General features: G+C 40.2%; 1 protein-coding gene and 1 non-coding gene across 6 annotated transcripts in view; one reads left to right on the top strand and one right to left on the bottom strand.

Annotated features, from left to right (window-relative positions):
• The window catches only part of RAPGEF4 (Rap guanine nucleotide exchange factor 4), a 396,657-nt gene that overhangs the window by 160,038 nt on the left and 213,362 nt on the right, over positions 1-23,257 (top strand). The window lies entirely within an intron of this gene.
• Positions 11,031-11,103, bottom strand: TRNAW-CCA (transfer RNA tryptophan (anticodon CCA)). The gene has a single exon. It is a non-coding gene; the product is annotated as a tRNA-Trp (tRNA).

Raw genomic sequence — 23,257 nt, 5'->3', positions numbered from 1 at the left:
CAACAAATTAAATCAGTTATACATATATCAATACATATATCCGCTCTTTTTTTTCCCTTAAGATTCTGTCCCATACAGGCCATATAGGTTATTCCCTGGTAACCACAAGCTTGTTTTCTATATCTGTACTTCTATTTTGTAAGTAAGTTAATTTGTACCCCCCTTTTCTTAGATACAACATATAAGCGATACCATATGATATTTAACTTTCTGTGTCTTCGCTTTGTATGACAATCTCTAGGTCCATCCATGTTGCTGCAAACAGCATTTCGTTCTTTTTTGTGGCTGAGTAATATTCTTTATCCTTTCCTCTGTTGATGGACATTTAGATTGCTTCTATGTCCTGGCTATTTTACATAGTGCTGCAGTGAACATTGGGGTACATGTATCTTTTCCAGTCATGGTTTTCTCCAGGTACATGCCAAGGAATCAGATTGTAGGTCATATGGTAGTTCTAGTTTCAGTTTTTTAGGAACCTCCATGCTGTTCTCCATAGTGGCTGTATACCGATTTACATTCCCATCAACAGTGTCAGAGTCTTCCCTTTTATTCTCTCCAACATTTATTGTTTGTAGATCTTTTGATGGCCATTCTGATGGATGTGAGGTGGTACTTCATTAGAGTTTTGATTTTCAGTTCTCTAATTAGTGATGTTGAGCCTCATTTCATGTGCTTTTTGGCCCCGTGTATGTCTTCTTTGGAGAAACGTCTATGTAGATCTCTTGCCCATTTTTTTATTGGGTGGGTTTTTTTTTCCTTTGATATTAAGCTGTATACGCTGTTTGTATATTTTGGAGAGTAATGCCTTTTCAGTTTCTTCATTTGCAAATATTTTCTCCTATTCTGATGGTCAGGCAATGATATTTTTAAAAATTAGCTAAAGCATGGCCCATTATTTGGCAAAACTAATACAATTATGTAAAGTTTAAAAATAAAATAAAATTTAAAAAAAAGACTATCTTATTTTTTTATTTTAGAGAAATTTAATTTATTGAGACTAGGGAACACATGCATTTGGTAAAAATAATAATAATAATAATTCTAAAATTAGAGTAGGGTATTTATAATGAAAGTATAGTTTCTCTCACCCCTGCCCCCAGCCACAGCTATCTTCTGCAGTAGCAACCCCCTGTTTTGGGGCATCTTCTGTAGAATATTTTATGCAGAATATTCTTTGATTAATTACTGGGCAAGACTTCCAAAGCTGATAATTGACTTTTTCTCAACCCCTTAAAGAAAGAAAAAAAATTTTTTTAGTGTTCTAAAATTTGAGGATATTTTGTATCACATTCTTGACACAAATTGACCCTAGCATACCTGCCAGGATTTTAGTTTACTTTCTCTGTTTGCTTTACTATTTCATTAAATTCCAACAACTTGAATCTCCTATCAGCATCATCTGATCTTTTAAATTTGAGAACTTAATTGCAAAGTGTAACTATGGTTCAGTTCGAAAAATTCTAGCCAAGCATGTAATAGGCTTTGTGGTAGAATATTAGTTTTTCATTATTGAGAACTGAAAGTTTGAAAATTCAAACTAATGTACATGTTTAGCAATATTAAACATATGAAAAGTGTAAAAATGATACTTCCTTCAATAGAGAGGTTTAATTATTATGACTCTAGGATATCCACATTGATATCTTGCTAGTAAATAAAACATGGGAAATTCTTTTGGCATTAATTTTATAAGAAGTTATTTCTGTTAATAACCTCTGTTCTTGCATTTCCTGAGTTTTTGTATGCGTGCCAGTGAAGGCAAGCGTCCCTTGTGGTATATATGACCTGGCAAGCGCCCTTGGGGTGCATGTGGCCGGGCATCCGTGGCCCTTGGGGTGCATGTGGCCTGGCAAGCGCCCTTGGGGTGCATGTGGCCTGGCAAGCGCCCTTGGGGTGCATGTGGCCGGGCAAGCGCCCTTGGGGTGCATGTGGCCTGGCAAGCGCCCTTGGGGTGCATGTGGCCTGGCAAGCGCCCTTGGGGTGCATGTGGCCGGGCATCCGTGGCCCTTGAGAGCATAAATATTTATGTTGATACTGCAGCTGTCATGAATTGAGTTCATAAAATTGGGCTTGGGTTTTTTAATCTGACATATTATTCTTGCTTAATTTCTTTGTGCTGACTATGATTCAAGTGCTATAAATCAGTGAGTGTTTTGCCCACAAAAGAAAAAGAGAGTAGGAATAATATGAAATATGGCCTTTGTTTTTACTAAAAGTGTTTCTTCATTTGGGTACCTGTTTTTTTTTTTTTCTCCAGCTGCTAGCCCCCAGATCTTGTCATGTTTTTTTAAAACAGCTCTATGATGATAATTTGAAGTAAGGGGTAGCATAAAGCTCATAAAACTAAAATGTGAAAGAAGTGAGCGGTATGGTTTAAAAAAAAAAAAACTATTCTTTTAAAATGCAGAAGTAGGACATATGTATACAAAGTCAAAGAGTATAAACAAGGCTGACTACATAATTTGTGGGGCCCAGTGCAAAATAAAAATGTAAGGTCTCTTTCCACAGAGGAAAAAAAAGGGTACTAAAATATAAAGCTTTTCCCTTTCTTCTTTCTTCTTAATCTGAACTCATCATTTTTCTTGTTTACTATATAATGTTGTTCTAAGTAAAGACAAATTTTAAATTTAAATTATTAGCACAGATTTACTCTTTATCTTCCCGCAGTGCAGTGCTAGAAAAGCGACACTAAGAATATTTAACTTGTATGTGGAATTAGTGAAATTACACAGTTAGAGTTTCCTAGTTCATACATGCATAGGTGTTTCATTTTTTAACCAGAAGAGTGGAAACCATGCACAAAGCTGATTCACCCGTTTTCATTTCTTCAGTTGATGCACACACCTTCTGCCCACATTCGCCCTCTTTAGCTTACGGATAAGGAAGGGAAGACTGAAAGGAAAAGGACTGAGTTGTCCTAGCTTTCCTTCCTCCTCCTCATTATTTTCAGTGTAAGTGGCTGGCTAATCCAGGGAAGTAACACGAATAAGGAAGGCTAAGATAGCATTCCTTTGTCAGTGCTTTGGCATTCTTGTTCAGAGCAAGTCTGGTTATCCCAGAAAGCTGAGACTCTGGCTGTAGCACCAGGATTTACTCATTGGAAGATGTAACATGCTTACCTTGTACTTTGACTTATGTTGCACTCCCAGGCAGCAAGAGTCCACCTGAATTCTGTCCTCGGGAGGCGTGTGAATGCTGTATGTAACAGGGCATCAGGAAACAGTAGGCATGCATACTGCACTGTCTCCTTCATCCACACACATGCCCCGCTGTCCCATTGGACTTCACTTACAAAGCACATGTTCAAAGACAAAATTATCAAGAACTTCAAGATGGTGACTGCAGAGCATTAAACTTTGCAGAGCCTGAGTGTGGGGCCCCGTGCCAGCTCCCTCACAGTCCTCACGCTCATGGAGCCAGCCCTGAGTATAGAAAGGCATGAAATAGAAAAGAAGTGTCTTCCTTTTCCTTTCCCACCCACATTCCCAGCTCTTCTTACCAAAGGAAATCATCTTGTTTCTTTCTTTCTTTTTTTTTTTTTTATTTGTAAAATTAAATCACTGTCACCCTTTAAGCACTGCATTAAAAAATTCCAGCTTTTCTATAATCATGACATAATGCCCACTATGATATTCAGTGAAAATGAAATAAAGATGCTAACTCCTTGAAACCTACAGGAATGTGCCACATTCACTTTTGCCTCACTGACTTTTTTTTAAATTTCTTTTTTTATTGAAGGATAATTGCCTTACGAATTTTGTTGTTTTCTGTCAAACCTCAACATGAATCAGCTATGGGTTTACATATATCCCCTCCCTTTTGAACGTCCCTTCCATCTCCCGCCCCATTCCACCCCTCTAGATTGATACAGAGCCCCTGTTTGAGTTTCCTGAGCCATACAGCAAATTCCTGTTGGCTATCTATTTTACATATGGTAATGTAAGTTTCCATGTTACTCTTTCCATACATCTCATCCTCTCCTCCCCTCTCCCCCTGTCCATAAGTCTGTTCTCTATATCTGTTTCTTCATTGCTGCCCTGTAAATAAATTCTTCAGTACCATTTTTCTAGATTCCATATATATGCATTAGAATATAATATTTATCTTTTTCTTTCTGATTCACTTCACTCTGTATAATAGGTTCTAGGTTTATCCACCTCATCAGAACTGACTCAAATTTATTCCTTTTTATGGGTGAGTAATATTCCACTGTGAATATGTACCACAACTTCTTTATCCATTCATCTGTCGATGGGCATCTAGGTTGCTTCCATGTTCTAGCTATTGTAAATAGGGCTGCAATGAACAATGGGATACATGTGTCTTTTTCAATTGTGGTTTCCTCAGGGTATATGCCTAGGATTGGGAATGCTGGGTCATATGGTGGTTTTATTCCTAGTTTTTTTAAGAACTCTCCATACCATCTTCCATAGTGGCTGTATCAATTTACACTCCCACTAACAGTGCAGTACTCTTGTCCGGCGAATCCCATGGACGGAGGAGCCTGGTAGGCTCCACCCCATGGGGTCACTAGGAGTCGGACATGACTGAGCGACTTCACTTTCACTTTTCACTTTCATGCATTGGAGAAGGAAATGGCAACCCACTCCAGTGTTCTTGCCTGGAGAATCCCAGGGATGGAGGAGCCTGGTGGGCTGCAGTCTATGGGGTCGCACAGAGTTGGACATGACTGAAGCGACTTAGCAGCAGCAGCAGCAGCAGCAACAGTTCAGGAGCGTTCCCTTTTCTCCACACTGTCTCCAGCATTTATTGTTTGTAGACTTTTTGATGATGGCCATCCTGACTAGTGTGAGGTGATATCTCATTGTAGTTTTGAGGAAATCATCTTGTTTCTTCATGAACATTTCAGATACTTAAAGCTGGACATAGCTATAGATAGGTAGATGCATACATGTGAAGTGGTAGATTAAATATGACCACAGATTCTTTGCAGCTTTTCCAATCTAGAGATGGAGTTTGCTTTTCTCCTTTTGAATCCAGACTGGGACTGAGATGTGCTTTGACCAATAGAATGCTAGGGGAGTGATTTGACTTTGCATGTTGGCCTGTACAGACCCTACAGTTTCATGCTTGTGCTCTGGGAGTATTTCCTCCCTTGTGCAGAGATGCCCAAAATGAAGAACCACGTAGTCCAGTCTAGTCATTTCAGCCACACCAGCTGAGGCCCCAGAGAAGTGAGTCCATTTTACCTCATCCCTTCACCCCCACCCAAGCTGACTCCAACTACCTGAGTAAGCTCCAGTGATACCAACAGAAGAACCACCTAGAGAGCCCAACACAATTATAAGAAGTAAGTCATTGTTTGAAGCCATTAAATTTTGCAGTGGTTTGTAATGAGCAATAATGATATATACATTAAAAATATTTAAATTTGCATACTTCCATAAATGGGATTACATCATTCACAGTGTCTATAGCTTGCTTTTTTCCACTGAGAGACCCTTCTGTCTCAGGCCATTCAGATTAACCACGTTATGCTTCAGAGTTTTCTACTGGCTGGATTATTCTAGTTATTTAACCTATCACCCTGTTGACGGACAGTTATGTTGGTTTGTGTTCTTATAAACAGTGCTTCAATGTCCGTGTGTATGGACATTCTTATACATATATCTGGATGTACTTTTGTGGGGTAAATACTTACCTGTGGAATTATATGGGCATTATGTGAAGTTTAAAATCTGGTGAGTATTTTCTGATTACACTGCAGAAAATCTATGCTAGTTTATACTCTTCTCAGTGTATAAGCATACTGTTTTACCATTTCTTCAACACTAATTTCAAAGTTTGAAAAATTTGCCAGGGAAAAAGGTGGAGTCTTAATATTATTTTGTTTCCTTAATCATGAGTGAAGGAAAGCATCTTCTTTTTTAGCATTTTATTTATTTTTAATTGAAGGATAATTGCCTTACATCATTGTGTTGGTTTCTGCCATACATCACCGTGAATCAGCCAGAGGTATACATATGTCCCCTCCCTCTTGAGCTTCCCTCCCACCCCACCCTTCTAGGTCACCCAGGTTTGAGCTCCCTGAGTCATTCAGCAAATTCCCACTGGCTATCTGTTTTACGTATGATACTGTATATATTTCCATGCTGCTCTCTCCATTTGTCAATACGTTCATCAGGACCATCTTTCTAGATTCCATATTTGTTTTTCTCTTGCTAACTTCACTTTGTATAATAGGCTGTAAGTTCATCCACCTCATTAGAACTAATTCAAATGTGTTCCTTTTTATGACTGAGTAATATTCCATTGTATGTATATACCACAGCTTCTTTATCCCTTCATCTGTTGATGGACATCTAGGTGAGAAAGCATCTTTTGAAATATCCCTTGGCATGTCATATTTTTTTTAAATCTCCGAATGACTGGTTCATATCCTTTGTCTGGTAATCTATTGTCATATGTGTTGAAATAGCTTTTCCAAGTTTTTGTTTGAGATATATTTTGCAACCAGGCATTTATGACTGGGAAAATGTTTCCTGACTTACTTTATGATTTTCTTCCTCAAGACATTCATTTCATTCATTAATTTTTTCCTCTAATCTCCCTCTTGAACCATGCCCCAGTTACACATCCCTGAAGACATATTACTATAAAGCAAAACTTTCAGACATTTTGTTGTCTACCACTTCTTCTGGAAATTATTTTAATTTACACAGTTAATGTTTTTATCCTTTTGCTTCTGGGGAGACACTTCTTCAGGAAGCTAATCTCAAGTTAGTTGGTTGCTGGATCTGTTAGCTTCAAAGTACAATTCCCAGCCATAATTCATCCTTATCTATTTGGGTGGTGTTGGAGAAGACTCTTGAGAGTCCTTTGGACTGCAAGGAGATCCAACCAGTCCATTCTAAAGGAGATCAGTCCTGGGTGTTCTTTGGAAGGAATGATGCTGAAGCTGAAACTCCAGTACTTTGGCCACCTCATATGAAGAGGTGACTCATTGGAAAAGACTCTGATGCTGGGAGGGATTGGGGGCAGGAGGAGAAGGGGAAGACAGAGAATGAGATGGCTGGATGGCATCACTGACTCGATGGATGTGAGTTTGAGTGAACTCCAGGAGTTATTGATGAACAGGGAGGCCTGGCGTGCTGCAATTCGTGGGGTCGCAAAGAGTCGGACATGACTGAGCGACTGAACTGAACTGACTGAACAGGGAAGAGTACATTTAAAAATTATATCACCTGCTGTTTTTCTTGGCCTGATCAACAATCGGCATTTGGTACAAGGTCTCTTATTTTCTTTAAAGATCTGATACTTTTTGTGGAATTGTAGAGTTGGAGTTAAAAATCTTGGATAAAGGGTTGAAGTAATTCTACTTTTGTTCCAGGATCTGATCATTCACAGGTGCTCAGTGTGTTGCCTATTAGTCATTCTAGAAAAACAGGATCAAACCAAGTGTGGAAGACAGCAGAGGCAGCTTCAGAAACCTCAGAGGAAGGAGCATCTAAGACAGGGTGTATGGGGACTTCCCTGGTGCTCCAGCAGTTAAGACTCCATGCTTCCACTACAGGAGGTGCAGGTTAAATCCCTGGTTGAGGAACGGAGATCCTGCATGCTGCATAGTGCAGCCAAAAAAAAAAAAAGTGATTTATAGAATATCATTTCTACATTGTTCCTTGTTTCTACATTGTTCTTCAATCACAATCTGTCCTAATATGCAAGTTCATAAATGAATAGAGGGGACAGTTTTTCAGGTGGAAACCACATGGCCTGGGTGTCAGACAGACTTGGGTCAAATGGGATTTTATCACTCCCTGGCTGTGTGATATTGAGCCAGAAGTTTGCACCCCAGTTTTCTCACCTATTAATAGGATAAAACATAGCTTGTATTGTTGAGAGAGTCTGATGTCTACTGCATAGGTAAACACTGAACAAAAGAATTTCATTAACTTTAGATATATAATTTGATTTACTATGTTTTATGAGCATAAATCATTAGAGTACATTCTCAGTGTTTGTGAGAAATTAAACATTGATAAATTGCTTTTTAAAAAACACACAATTCTATAATAATAAGATCTCTTAGCCATTGTCCATTTCTTCTTCTAAAGTCAAAGTCTCAGTGGCAGTGGAAGATTGGGGTCATGAAAGAGCTACGGCTAGAGAGGTTTTCATTGTTCTAAGGTTTCCATTTTCAGACTGGAGTGTGGGTTGGGTCTACAGCTGGAAAGAGAATGAGATTGAACATCCTTCTTCCAACTTTCTCTGACCTTGAATGAGGGTGATCTTTCTGGCCATTCTAGACCTTCTGAACAGCAGTGAAAAGTGGGGTAACTCCTGACTTATATTATGGAAATATACTCTCTGTGCAATTAAAGATGTCACACCTGGGTGTAGACTTGACTTATTTGAAAAACGCGAATTGATAAAGAGCAAACAATCTTGGCAACAAAACTTTTCCTAGTAGCTTTCTTCAGGTGCCCAAAACTGCTCATGTTTGGACATGTATGTCTGCATAAATAGGTGCAAAATATACTCACTCCTGCCTCCCGGCACTGAGTTCTGCACCAGAGTAACTGTCACTTCCAAGAGATATGCCAGAATAAGCTGAAAGGGGATGAGTCTCTGTGCTTTGAGGTTGGAGGTTTGGTGCTTTGAAACCACCAGACATCACCCGGACAAGGGGTCAGTAGAGCGGGCCCTTGGTTATATTAATAGCTCTTTGTCACATGATGCCTCAAATGTGACACCAGGGTAAGCTCACAGCCCCGTCTTCCCTTCTGATGGGGTGATTAGACATGCTGTGTTTGGGTGTTGCCGGGTAGTTGAGAATAACAACACTGCTTTGGTAGGAAGGGTATTGTCCCGAGGTGTGGCATCCTTCTGACTTCCTCCCCCACCCCCACCCCCAGGGGAGTGCTTCCTGCTTCCCATCTGAATGATGAGTCATGCGAAGAGCTTGAGGACGTGACACACACGATCACTCAGGCCATAATTAGTTGAGTGGCATGTATGACAAATTGCTTTTGTGTGCACGTATCTCATCCAGGTAGAGCCAGGAAATGCATGAAGGGCTGAAAATAGCTCATGGCTACATGGGAGTGTCTTTGATGCTCGTGCTTTCAACATCCACAAGTGTCGCATCAAAGCAGTCATGTTTCCTAGCATTCTCATTGCAGATCCAAAGATGCTGGTGCTTTCTATTTCTTATGATTTCTGACAACTGGGAAACATTTTTAGAGTTAACACTGAGCGAGAGACTCATCAGGTGTTTGATGTATGCCTGAGACAGACCTAGGCATGAACTCCCGTGACACAAAAAACCATGTGGCCAGGAGAACTGTCATGTGAGAGAACTCCATGGGTTATGTAAGGAAGATGGCTCATGTGTATTAAACTGTGTCCTTCTAGAACTTGAGCATTAGCATTAATTATATGTCAAGAACCATGGTAAGTGCCTCTATGTATTATTGTGTATAATCCTAACTCTGATAACCAGTCCATTCTGAAGGAGATCAGCCCTGGGATTTCTTTGGAAGGAATGATGCTAAAGCTGAAACTCCAGTACTTTGGCCACCTCATGTGAAGAGTTGACTCATTGGAAAAGACTCTGATGCTGGGAGGGATGGGGGGCAGGAGGAGAAGGGGACGACAGAGAATGAGATGGCTGGATGGCATCACTGACTCGATGGATGTGAGTCTGGGTGAACTCCAGGAGTTGGTGATAGACAGGGAGGCCTGGCGTGCTGCGATTCATGGGGTCGCAAAAAGTCGGACACGACTGAGCGACTGAACTGAACTGAACTGAACTCTGAGTTAATGAGATAATAATAAACATAAGATTAGCTACATGCCTAATGTTTACTGTGAGTTTGTCATTATGCTAAGTAGGCATCATATATATTATTGTCTCATTTAATCCTCCTAATAACCCTGGCTGGTAGGGATTATTAATCCATTTTATATGTAAGAGGTCTGAGACTTGGAGAGATTAAGGAACTTGCCCAGGCTTGAATGGCTAGTAAAGTGAAGAAGGTAGGAGTTGAGCTAGTCTTATCTGACTTCGCACCTCATGATTTGGGCTGTACTGTTTCTCTCTTACTGTCCTGTGATCAAACAATGTCAGCATCAAACCAACCAACCAGACAGACAAGCCAATAAACAAATAAACCAACCCCAAAAAAACCCCAATTTCAACCCTGTTGAATGCAATATATGTAAGAAAAATACTTATATTTACTCATCAGCAGCCTAAATATATGGTGTAGTGTTTCATTCTCACTGACATTTATGAAGAAACTGCAATCTATAACATCAAGTTAAATTCAACAAATATGAAGTGGCTACTGTGCTGATCATGCTTCTTATAAGACCCTGAGGTGAAAAATCAAGAGATACTTCAGAAAAATCTAGAGATACTTTGTATAAGATATTTGTTTTTATTTTAGCCCTTCCTGTTATTTCCTACATACATATCATTGGAAGGTCTTCCTTCTGTTTTCCTGAGAGATGAGATATGTTTATGTCTCTGTAAAAATCATGATGTGAAAGACCATCCACCTCAGAAATGTCTTCCTCATTTCAACCTCAGCCCACTTTGTAGGGATCTCAAAGTCCTGGTTGGTCCATCGTACCAAGATGATCAAATAATCCAACCTCTAAATACACTGGGAAATTAGAGTGAAAGATAACCTACCATGTGTCACCTTTGTTTTGCCTGAAATGTGTTTTCATTCTAAAATGATCAATTTAGAGAAAATGAAGTAATATACCATTCTATATCAGCTTTTGATTATTTGATTTATGACCAAAAGGAAGAATCCTGAGGCAGCTTTGTCTAAGGAATCTAATGCATAGTATAAAGCAAGTATTTAAACTTAAGGTCTTTCTGAACATGCTGGTGATGAGTACCATATTTAGTTTTTACTGCATGAAGTGAAGTGAAGTTGCTCAGTCGTGTCCGACTCTTTGCGACCCCGTAGACTGTAGCCCGCCAGGCTCCTCTGTCCATGGGATTCTCCAGGCAAGAATACTGGAGTGGGTTACCATTTCCTTCTCCAGGGGATCTTCCTGACCCAGGGATCGAACCTGGGTCTCCCGCATTGGAGGCAGACACTTTAACCTCTGAGCCACCAGGGAAGATATGCCTTTTTTAATTTTATCATAGGGTTGGCTTTGTTCTGGAGGTGATTCCAGAAGACTTTATAGACACATTTTTAATATAATTTGGAGATACAGGACACCCCAAATACTTTCTCTGCCCTAGGCATTTTGTTCACACTTGTACAAATTTATCTCAAGTCTAGAAAGGTATGTCACATTTACCAAACACCTAGTCATGAGGGAGAACCAGGGGAAAGAATTGCATGAAACACACATGTATTGGAGAAAACCAAACCCAATTTACTTGTACCTTATGTTGTTCTTTACTGCACTTATTTTTTCTTAAGCACAAATTAACCACAGCTCTCGAATGTGGGCAATAAATAAGACTGTCTCCTAACCCCTACGCTGATCCCCACACACCAAGCAGAGAAAAGCCCCTTCCTTGTGTAGAGCTCCATGCCCCACCCTCAACTTAGCAGCAACAAACTGAGAATCTCCATTTATACTTTTACTTTTAACGAAAGAAATATACTGAGGATATTATTTGTGATAATTTAGAAAAATGGTTGAGCTTCCTTATAAAGCCAGGTCCTTGGTTTACTGATATTTTGGGCTTTAGTAGGAAACTTTATTTCCTCATTCATAGAATATTATTGAATATTTAGTAGGGTCACATCATCATTCAAATGACACCCAGAAAATATGACATATTAAGTCTTATATATATATATACACACACATATATTTAAAAGTTTAAAAATACTAACATTAAAGGAGATAATGGATGGACCAAGAAATGATGAATAATGTCATATTTTCATCCTCGTAAGTGCTTAAAACCTACTTTTTGGGGGGTTTTGTTTTATCTGTAACTCAAAGCTTTTGTAAAGTCATACTTCCCCTATTGAAATCATTGAGCATGAGAAGAATTCTGTTCAGATTATCCTTGGGTCCAAATTACTCATTATATGTCTTCCGTTCCATTAAGCCTCTGTGTTTGCTTGCTTTTTGTTTCTGACTCTCTATTCCTATGAGAGCTGGTTCAGAGGTTCTGGGAAGGAGAGTGTCTACTTCTGTATCTCTAAAGAGTTTCCTCTAGGGAGGAAAGCTGTTCTCTTAACCGAGCGTGCAAGTCTGGAAGGCAGAGGAGCAAGTGGGCCCTCACCTTGTAGTGCAGATTAGCCTAATCAGCCTGGTTCATGCGTAGTAAGTACCCTGTGTCTACTTGATCTTTTGCACGATCCCTATTCTACCCATTTAATTATGAATCCTTTGGTTTGGGGGTCTTTTGTGCTGTTAGTTTTTGATATTTTTATTGTCCACTTTATCTTCTAGAATTCTGTGCAGTGTTGGAGTGGTCTATTCAGTAATTTCCAAGTCTCAAAGACTGAGTGGGAAATTCATGACCAGTAATTGTCACATCATAGGCACTTAAAGTTTATTAAATAAACAGTTGTAAACACAGATACATATTTTAATCAAAATAGTATTGTTCTTTTATAGGAAAGAAAATACAGTGGAAAAACACCAAGTGAGGTAGCCTTCTCCTTCCACCTTAGGGCCTTTCTTGGAGAAACTGCCTTGAGATGTCCTGATGCTCTAGCGCCTCCCCCCGTCTTTACAGTAGAGTAGATCCAGAAGCAGGTCCAAGGAGCTTATCAAACGGGTTTCCCCACGGCCACCATGCTAGGCAGTGGCAGAGCCAAACCTGCTTTGGTATTTCCCCATTGCTTGCCTTAGAATACAAATATACACACAATTTTGTATGTAATTTTAGGCATGAACTTAATGAAGCCCATCCAGTGACAACCATGATCCCCAATTTAAGAAGTCCTGATACAGATCAGATTTGACAGGGAACATTCTGCCTATCTCTAAATCCTCCCATATTCTAATTATGCTTGAGTAATTACACAACCATAGAACATGGATAGTTACTGTCACTTCTCAAAACTCCCATATACAGTTTAATTATTAACAAAGGAACAGTTCCCAAAGAGACATATAAATCTACATACAAATCTACACCAACGCACACCAATGTGCGTGTGAAAACACACGCACATACTACTGAACTTAAACTGGTAATTTTAAAAGCATCTACTTTACTCAGTAGTAAAGCAGTTTAAAGTCTTGAAAAGTTTAAATTTCCTACTGCTACCTGATCCTCCATTTAAAGATAATTTTTATTGTCTTTTTTCCTATTTTTTTAATATTAAACGTGTCATGATATCATGTAAGTACCTACAATATGCATTTTACTCTGGAGACTAGAAAATTATCCATTGAGATATATATATATATATATATATAGAGAGAGAGACCTCCTATTATGTATAAGGTATTCTGATAAGTGATAGGAAAGTGTTCTCAATAAACAGAGGCATGGTCTTCTCTTTCAAGGAGATTATGGTCCATTATGGTAGGTCTTTATTGAGTGCTGTTCAAGCTTCAAGCAAGAGAGAGACAGAGATCATTTGGGGTGAGCTTAAGATCATGAACAAGGTGAGATCTGTACTGAGCTTTTGAAAGCCAGGTAGGATTTGAGAAAGCCAAAAAGAAGGGGAGGGCATTTTAGTCTATTCCAGTTACCTATTGCTACATAACAAACCACCCCAACATAGTCACTTAAAACAATCATACTCTTTTCTTTTGCCCATGAATCTGCAACTAGGATCAAGCATAGTAGGTAGCTGGGCAGAGAGTTTGTTTCTGCTCCATGTAGGATTGTCCGGGGCAGTTCAGAGGATGGTTTGGGACTGGAATCAACTGAAGGCCACATGTCTATGAGCTGATGCTGGTTTGTCAGCTGGGATGAACTGGTGCTAATGACCAGAGCACCATTGCAGGCATTTCATGTGTTTGAGATTGTGGCCCCGAATACCCATTTTATAGATGAGAATACTGATGCTCGAAAGTTACCCAAGGCTCCCACAGGAGGATCTCTTTTCTGGCCAAAACATTGAGACCTTCTCTGTGACCACCAGCTTGATCTCAAAATAGGTACACATGAAATGTTTGCAGAAACAGACCTTGCTCTGACACCAACTGGTTGGTTAGCTTATCTCTGATGGCTGCTAGTATTTTTGCCATTAGCTTGTAAATCCTTTTCAGTCAGGGTCAGTGTGGCATCTTTAGATTTAATGCAGTTGGTATAAATGTAAGGCAAAATTTTCATGCACACTCCTCAAGGTAAGCTGAATCTTACGGTTGGTCGTTGTGCACTTCCGGGACTGTCGGGTGCCCTGTGTGCGCAGTGCACTGGGAGCCTCGGAGCAGGCACAGTCCACCAAGGCCTGAGTGCCGGTGGCCTCGCTCTGTCCTCTCCTGGAAACCTCATCCTAATGACCTGACCTGGAGCAGAGTCTGGGTTAAATCTCTTACATCTGTAGATGGTTTTCAGGTGCCACCTGGGAGTGTGGGTCCTAGCGGGGACGGGCACTCAGGCAGTAAAGACAGGCTTCCATCGCTGGTTTGTCCACTGTGTGGGCAGGCTCTGCTCAACGTAGGAGGGAAAATTACTCCTGGGTTTCTGACCTCCTCTCATGCGCTTCCTTCGTCTCCTCCTCCTCACCGTGAATCAGCTGTGTGCTTCTCAAGCATGAGATTCAATTACTTTTATTGTTGGGTTTGGCTGTGATTATCTTTAATGGTCAGAAAATTATCCAGTGTCTAAAAAACACAATTTAAACATTCAGCTACAGTGTGTTCCTGTGATTTTGGGCTGGCAGTAAGGATTTCTCCTGAGGAGGTCTTTTAGACATTTGGCATTTAGTACTTGCTCTCCAAATACTGTTTCACAACTGGAAACCTGAAAGGTTTTTTTTTTCTAGTTCATTCAATACTAGGTATATTTTAAGCAATTCTAAAATGAGAGTATCAGTTTAATGTAATCTTTGAGGTAGAAAATATTTTACAACTCAACATTCTTACTTCCTATGTACAGCAATCAAATACATGAATCCTGAGCATGTTCAGACCCTGGTTCTAGCTCTAAATCAGTGGGCATCTATGGGCAACTGACTAAATTCTTTAGCAACTGTCGTCCCATTGGGGAAAGGAAAGAATGTTTTAACACACCCTTCAGATTGTCTGATAGAAATCCTGCTGCTGCTGCTGCTAAGTCGCTTCAGTTGTGTCCGACTCTGTGCGACCCCATAGACAGCAGCCCACCAGGCTCCCCTGTCCCTGGGATTCTCCAGGCAAGAACACTGGAGTGGGTTGCCATTTCCTTCTCCAATGCATGAAAGTGAAGCGTGAAAGTGAAGTTGCTCAGTCGTGGCCAACTCTTAGCGACCCCATGGACTGCAGCCTACCAGGCTTCTGCGTCCATGGGATTTTCCAGGTAAGAGTACTGGAGTGGGGTGCCATTGCCTTCTCCGGATAGAAATCCTGAGGCCAATGATATCGGTGAAAGAAGTAATCCAGGAATTATCATTGATCCCAGCGACCTAGGACATTTGCCATAGGAACCACATGGAAGTGATTCCAGGAGAGGCGGGCTTTTGGGTTCTGTGGAAACAGGCAGCCCTAGAGCCTTGTGGATCTGCAGAATTTTTGACTGAGCAGCAGGTATTTCATAATACGGCATGGTTAAATTCATGCCAGGAGGAGTCACTGCCTCCTACACTTTCAGGGAGTCAGGAAGCCTCTGGAGCAACACTTAATGAGATGGTCTGACAGCTTGGGAACGTCCCTTCCTGTGTTGTTTTGAATGGTGCCAGCCAGTTTCAACTGGGCAGAATTAAAATGCAAACCAAGCCCAGGTTTTTTTTTTTTTTTAATTAATATCTGATGTTTACCAACCAGGAAAAAAAATGAGGAGAGCATGCAGCAAACAAATTGCTGAGAGCTATGTTGTCACCTGGACTAAGACATCCTGACACAAGGCGGCTGGGGACAGCAGCTGGACGCTCTGTGGCTACTGGGGAATGCATTTGGCAGATGGAAAGGAAATGTGAAAATGTTCCTCAAACATGGCCTTTAAAAAAAAGGAGATTTACAAAAAAAATCGAGGTAAAATACATATAACATGAAATTTACCGCTTTAGCCGTTTGAAGGTGCAATTCAGTGGCATTAAGTACATTTATAATATTTTGCAACCATCACCACTTTGTAGTTCCAGAACTGACTCAACACCTCATAAGGAAACCATTCCCATTAAGCAGCCACTTCCCATCCCCACTCCCTCCAGTCCTGGAACCACTAATCTGCTTTGTGTCTACAAGCAGACTTTTTAGGAAGGGGGATGGAAGGCCCTGAGGGTGGGAATGAGCAGATGGGGTGGGGGTTCTTTCAAATTTGGGCTTTTTTTGTTTTTGCAAACATGTAGCAGCCCCCTTCATACCAGCATGAGTATAAATGTATAACTTATGACTCCTCTTATAAAACTTTTAAACAACGTTCAGGTATATTTTATGTATCATAAAACCCACCCATTTCAAGTATACAATTCCGTTAGTCTGTGTCCAGGCTGGTACAGCTGTTACCGTAGTCCAGTTTTAGAACAGTTTTATCCTTCTGGTAAGAACCCTCATACCTAGTTATAGTTAATCTCATTCTACCCCCAGCCCCAGGCACCACTGGTCCATGTTCTCTCTCTCTAAAATTGCCTTTTCTGGATGTTTCTTATCAGGGATACCAGATACCACGTGGCCTCTGTGTCTGGCTACTTGCCCTGAGAGTGAAGCCTTTGAAATTCATCCAGGGTGTAGTATGTGTCAGGAGTTCTTTTTTATTGCCAAATAATATTTCATTGACTGGATCTACCACATCATATCTATCCATTCCACCTGCACACATTGCATGGGCCCAGCACACTTCCTCTGTGCAGATATTTTGAAATAAGTCTTTTATCTATACATTCTAGAGGAGTGGGTTATCAGATGACCTCTGAGATCCTCACTAGCCAAGATTCTGTCCCCAAATGTCCCAGGGGCAGGTCCAGATTCTTAAATCATTCATTTATTCAGCAAACACTTCTTGAGCCCTCAGAGCACACCAAGCCCCCAGCACTCTTGGAATTTCTGCTCTAACTTGAGAGACAAAGCTCTCTCATGTCAGGCACTGCTCCCCTTCTGGTGGGTTGGAGGGGTGGACACGTTCCAATGGGACTGAGGTTCAGTCACAGGCGGTTCCCTCTGTCTCCTCCCCTGACTGTCTTGCTCCTCAGATGCGAGCATTCCATCCTCTTTCCAGCACACTATTTTGTAATTCTTCTTTGTGTCTCTTGCCTGTCTGTGGAATATGGGCAGCTTGAGAACAGCGACGATGTCTTGCTCTGTGCTCTGAGCACAGTGTAGGGCCCGACATGTTGATAGTGAAAGAAAGAAAGTGAAGTCGTTCAGTCGTGTCCGACTCTTTGAGACCCCATGGACTGTAGCCTACCAGGCTCCTCTGTCCATGGAATTTTCCAGGCAAGAGTACTGGAGTGGGTTGCCATATCCTTCTCCAGGGGTTCTTCCCGACCCAGGGATCGAACCCGGGTGTCCCACATTGCAGGCAGACGCTTTACCATCTGTGCCACCAGGGAAGCCATGTTGACAGTGCCTGGTGGTTATTGGATGAATGAATCCCGCTTTGGCCAGGGGTGGGATCAGATAGGAGGAGAGGCCTCAGGTCAGTTCATGGCTGCCTCTCCAGAGAGAAGGCACAAGTCCAGAAGAGAAAATGGAGTAGTCTGGAGTTCTCTCTGCTCCTTGGAACACAGGGTTGACACCAACTCCTTCCTATGGTCATGAATATTATAATAGTATACCTAGGGTCCCCCCGAGGGCAGACTCTTTAGCGAGACCGTGTGAAAATGGCCTTGTGTGGCAGGTGACTGGATCCAGGTGCCAGAGGCAGTGACTTAGAATGACTTCTCCAGGGCCCTCCCTGCTGTGCCTGGCCACCACCTGCTCCTACTCATAGCTTCTTCCTTGATGATTGCCCTGGGTCACCCGGCCTGACCGGAAAGCCAGGAGCGGAGAGGACGGGACTCAGCTTGTGTGTTCCTGAGGAGCACTGGGCTGGAAGAGTGAAGACCCAGGAGGCTAAACCAGGAGAGGTGCTCCATGTGGAGAAGAAAACAGGTGGTTCTGTGAGGGCTTTTCTGCTTGCCAGTGCTGGTGGCTGGGGTCTAATCAGAGTCCCATTACAGGTACTGGGACAAAGCATTAAAGAGAGAAGTGATGTACTTATGTCTAGTCTCAGAGAAGACTTGAAGCTTTCAAAATAGTCTGTAATTATTATATTGTTCTGTAGGAGCAAATACACAAGTATAATCTACTTTAATAGGATCATGCTTTAGCCTAGTCCATCTCAGGATAGTTCTGGAGATTTTCCTCCCTCTCTGGGCACCTTTATTTCCATGTTTATCGATTGGGGCCCATTGGTTTGCTCCATCATACACATGTATGTTTGATTGGTGGCTAGCATCGCTGTGGAGGCTCTCCTATGGGTCACCATGTTCCCCTAACCCCTAGGAAGAACTCTTAATCTGTGTGGGCTACAGTCTGCTGGTTTCCCTTTCTTAATGGTAGAAAAAATTTGAGATGCTAGTTGGAGAGAAATTACCTTTGGTTTGGGTTGGTTCTAATTTTTCTTGGCATCCTTACCATTTAAAATACATTAGTGCTTGAGGCACCCCAAATGCATTATATCAATACTAAATTCATGCACAGAAATATTTTTCTGTGAGCTTGTTCCAGTGAGAATACAGTTTTACCTGGTCCTAATCTGGTGAATCAAAAAGCAGAGCGTACGATAGTTTTTTTCCCTTCTTGGCACTTTGCCTTTTAATTCACACAGGATGCCTTCTGTTGGGTTAGTAGTTTCATTTTAGTATAGAAATCAAGTTTAATTAAAGCTTACTTGCCATTTAAAGTAATAATTTGTTTGACTTAGCATTCTTAATTACCCCAAGTAAATTGCCTATAGAGGCTCACCTAATTCATTTGTTTGCTCAAATTATTACTGTCATTTGCATATTTTGAACGACACCACTTTAATGAAACACCAGGGTGGAGTCAGGGCAGATGATACTTTTTGTGGCAAATGCTAAGGAGATGATCTTTCTGCCCTAGTCTGTTTGTTCAGCTGGAAGGTTTTTATTATCCTACTGAATTTTCACAAAAGATCAAAGTTTTTAAAAGCTTTTGTGTTGGAAAATCATTAGTAATGAAGTGTCTGGGAGGGGGGCAAGTGGCATAATAAATGTGAGTAGCATTCATGTCTAGCCAGGGGCTGCTACTTATGTATCCTCATTTAGCTTCTTACAATGCATGTAGGTATTCATCTCCTTAATCCCAAGATGTATTCTTGCAGATGTGAGGGTACACGTAAAGGAATCATATTTCTAATGTATTTGAGGAACTTACAATAATTTGTTGGAAAGCTTCTCTGCTATTAGTGGAAAAATGTGATGTTGAATCCAGGCAACAGTTTTATTATTCTGTGATTATTATAGCCAGAAATCAATGTTAATAAATAACCACCTCTAGGAGAGGTTTTAGAGAACTTGTCTTGATAAATAGTAAGAAAGATTTCTTACAGCATATCCATTATTTTAGATCTTACATACGGATTTTTATGTATGTAAAAGCCACGAGTGCTCTCATGACTGTTCTTTGGGAGTTTTTCTTTTTTTTTAGTGGAGAGGAATGAGGGGATACCTTTATGGTTCTGGACAGGTTTGCAAGACAATTTGATTAAATCAGTCTCAGATTTATTGATTCTAAGTAATTCCAGAACCTAATTATTGGTTTACCTCTTAAACTTTAGAAACTGACTTATAACTCCCACTATAGAGGGAAAAAAAACAAATATGATAGATCATAGTAGTACACATTGCATTAATTTAAATTTCTCCAGGTTTCCTATTGCCTGACCAAAATGTGGAAAACATTCTAACAAGAGACCTTCATTAGTGTGAGTTATATACTAAAAGCATCTCTGAATGATGTGGCCAGAAAGCACATCTCGAATAGGAAACCTTCCCTCTTCTGTACTAATGGATTACTTGTAGAGAAAGTGTATCTGCATCTTATGGAACACTAGTAATGAGAGTAAGTGAATAACAGAGTCACTTTTTGGTGTTTGCAGTCCAGGTTGAAGGTCTGTGATAAAGGCAGGAAGATGACTCTCTTCCGCTCCTGGTCAAACCTACATCCTAGTATATACTCTGTTTATGAAGGCATAGCCCCTGGTCCAGCACCAATAGGACCTTTTAGACCCTTTCTCCATCATCACAAAAAGGATGCTACCCTGGGGCTCAAAAGCCCTGCTGTGTACACTTAGTAACCCTGCGATCTTGAGCAAGTTTTATCTGTAGACTTCTGTTTCCTTACCTGGAGAGTGGCTGGTTGTCTGTGGATGAATTAAACATTTTCTAAGGTCATTCTGCTTAAAATTCTGTACCTCTTGAGGTGAAGGGTTGTCTCTGATCTGGATTCGTCTCCATGACTCCACGCATGCAGGGGTAGGAGTAGGGGAAACCAGTTCCTGGATTGGTTCAGAAGTCAGAAAGCGTGAGTTAGGGTGAAGTGGACTCGCAGGGGCATCAGGACCTTCGCTGCCTCAGTGCTGTCTATTCTAATGAGCCCACCTGAGAAGACAGACTGGAACTTTGACCTGACCGGGGTTTTTAATTCATCCCCATCAAGTGCGATGCTGGGAGGGATTTTAGGGGCAAAAACATCTGGAATATGCTCTTGATGTCTAAAATAAAACTACCTTTGTTTAAAGAACACAAAGGAAGGGTCCTTTTCATCTTACTTGACTTAGGAAACAAATACTCTAGTGTTGATGCATTTTTTGCTTCTGTAAGGAATTTATTTTTTTAATTACAAAGTAAAAATATCAATATTTTTAAAAATTCAAACTATACCAAAGATATTAAGTAAAAAATTAAAGTCCTTTCTGCTCCCACTATCTAGGGCTCTCTACTACTAATTAACACTTTTATTTGGGTGTTTCCAGAAATTTTTCTATGTACATCGCAATGCAGTTATCATATTTGCATATCTTTTTTGCATTGAAAATTATGTTATAGTGTAAATATACTATTATACAAACTGCCTTTTTTTCACTTCAAGTCTTTCATGGATATTCTGCCAGGAGAGTACTTACATAGGTCACAGCAAGTTATTTGCTCATTAGACACAACTGGATTAGTTTATATAATTTTATACACATAATAGATCACATATAAAATTGTAACTCTGTAGACAGTAACAAACTGTAACAAACAGTCTGACCTCCATAACAAACTTCATCTTCCTATTTTAGGAATGCCAGGACTGATCATTCTCTAGGCCTCCCAAGTATTATTTGCCCTGAACCCTTTCATAACCTTGGAGAAGGAAATGGCAACCCACTCCAGTATTCTTGCCTGGAGAATTCTATGGACGAGGAGCCTGGTGGGCTACAGTCCATGAGGTCGCAAACAGTTGGACACAACTGAGTGACTAACATTTTCATAACCTGGACCACCGACCAAAGATAATCTTATTCCTTAAAGTAGCCTCTCTTTTAGCTATTCTGACAAATAAATCTGTACTTGTTGTTAATAAGCTAATATGTAACACTCCCAGATTTTATATTTAGATGTATTTAAAAATTTTTTTAATGCATATATAGTGCTTACTAGGTGTCAGGCACAGTTCTGAATTTAAAATTTAAATTCATTTGACTCTGATAACAACTTTATGAGATAGGTACTATTCACCAATTTTAGATTTCTTAACGATTTTTCTATGAGGGCTTCCCTGGTGGCTCAGCAGGTAAAGAATCTGCCTGCAGTGCAGGAGATGCAGGAGACTTGGGTTCGATCCCTGGGTCAGGAAGAACCCTGAGTCAGGAAGATCCCCTGAGGAGGAAATAGCAACCCACTCCAGTATTCTTGCCCTGGAAATCCCGTGAACAGAGGAGCCTGATGGGCTACAAAGGGTCACAATCAATCAGACACGACTAGAAACAGTTGTGTTATCTGCAAACAATGGAAGCCTTCGTTGTCTAAGAATTTTTTTGCCTGATACAGACTTCTAGCTTGACAGTTTTTTCCCGTTGGTGCTTTAAAGGTTTCACTATGTTATCTTCTAGCTTCCATTACTTGTGATGAGAAATTAGTATTGTTTTCTCCTGTTCATGGCATTTTTCCCGGGTTGCTTTCAAGATTTTCTCTTTATCTTTGAATTTAAGCAGTTTGAATATGATGTCCCTTGGCATGATTTTTTACTTTGTTTTGTTCTTTATTTATTCTATTTGAAGATTACAAGAATTTTTGAATTTGCAAACTTATGCTGTGTTTTAAACCAAATTTTGGCAAAATTGGATTATTTCTCCCAATTTTTTTTTCTTGCCAATTCTTTCCTCTCCAATTTTTCTGGAATTTCAGTTAGAACATGAGGTTTTTTTTTTCATTTTTAAAGTTTTTTTTCCACTTCAGATTGGATAATCTATATTTTTCTGTCTTCAAGTTCACTGATACTTATTACTTTCCTCTGTTTGTTAGGACTAGCCAGTGAAATTTTTTTCAGATATTGTATCTTTTAGTTATCAAATTTCCAATTGGTTCTTTTTTTTGTAATTTACTTTTCTCTGCTGTGAATTTAAAAATATCCTTTAGCACGGTTATAATAACAGATTTAAACTCTGTTTGCTAATTCTAATATCTTCAACATCTCAGAGTTGGTCTCTATGAATTACCATTTCTTTTGAGGACGAGTTACATTTTTCTGATTCTTTGCATAACTAGTAATTTTGGAATGTACTGTGGATACTATGAGTGGAATGTTATAGAGCTTCTGAATTTGGTTATATACCCATCAAGAATATTAAATTTTTTATTTTAACAGGTAATTAACTTGATGGAACTTGAATTCCAAATTCCAAATATGTCTTCCCTGTGACAGATAGTAGCAGAATCTGGTTGGTTCTTTTCACCTTAGCTGGGCTGCTTGAAATCTGTTCCACATATATCTAGTATTGGCATCAGCTGTAAATTTTATCCGATTTTATATATTGAATTTGGAGCTTCCTTTTCTCTTTGTATTTCCTCCTTCATTTTGTCAGCTTCTGTCTTCTCTCTGAACTCTATCCTCTGATTCTCCAACCAGTAAGATGGCAAGTTCTACCTGAGATATAGCGACTCTGCAGAACTGACCAACTGGGCCCGCCCTTAGTTGTAAAGCAGTCTTTAAAAAT

This window comes from Bubalus kerabau, chromosome 3, assembly GCF_029407905.1.
Source record: "Bubalus kerabau isolate K-KA32 ecotype Philippines breed swamp buffalo chromosome 3, PCC_UOA_SB_1v2, whole genome shotgun sequence".
In the NCBI taxonomy this organism is placed as follows: domain Eukaryota; kingdom Metazoa; phylum Chordata; class Mammalia; order Artiodactyla; family Bovidae; genus Bubalus; species Bubalus kerabau.
The sequence above is the reverse complement of the archived record's forward strand: the minus strand, read 5'-3'. Positions and strand labels throughout refer to the sequence as shown.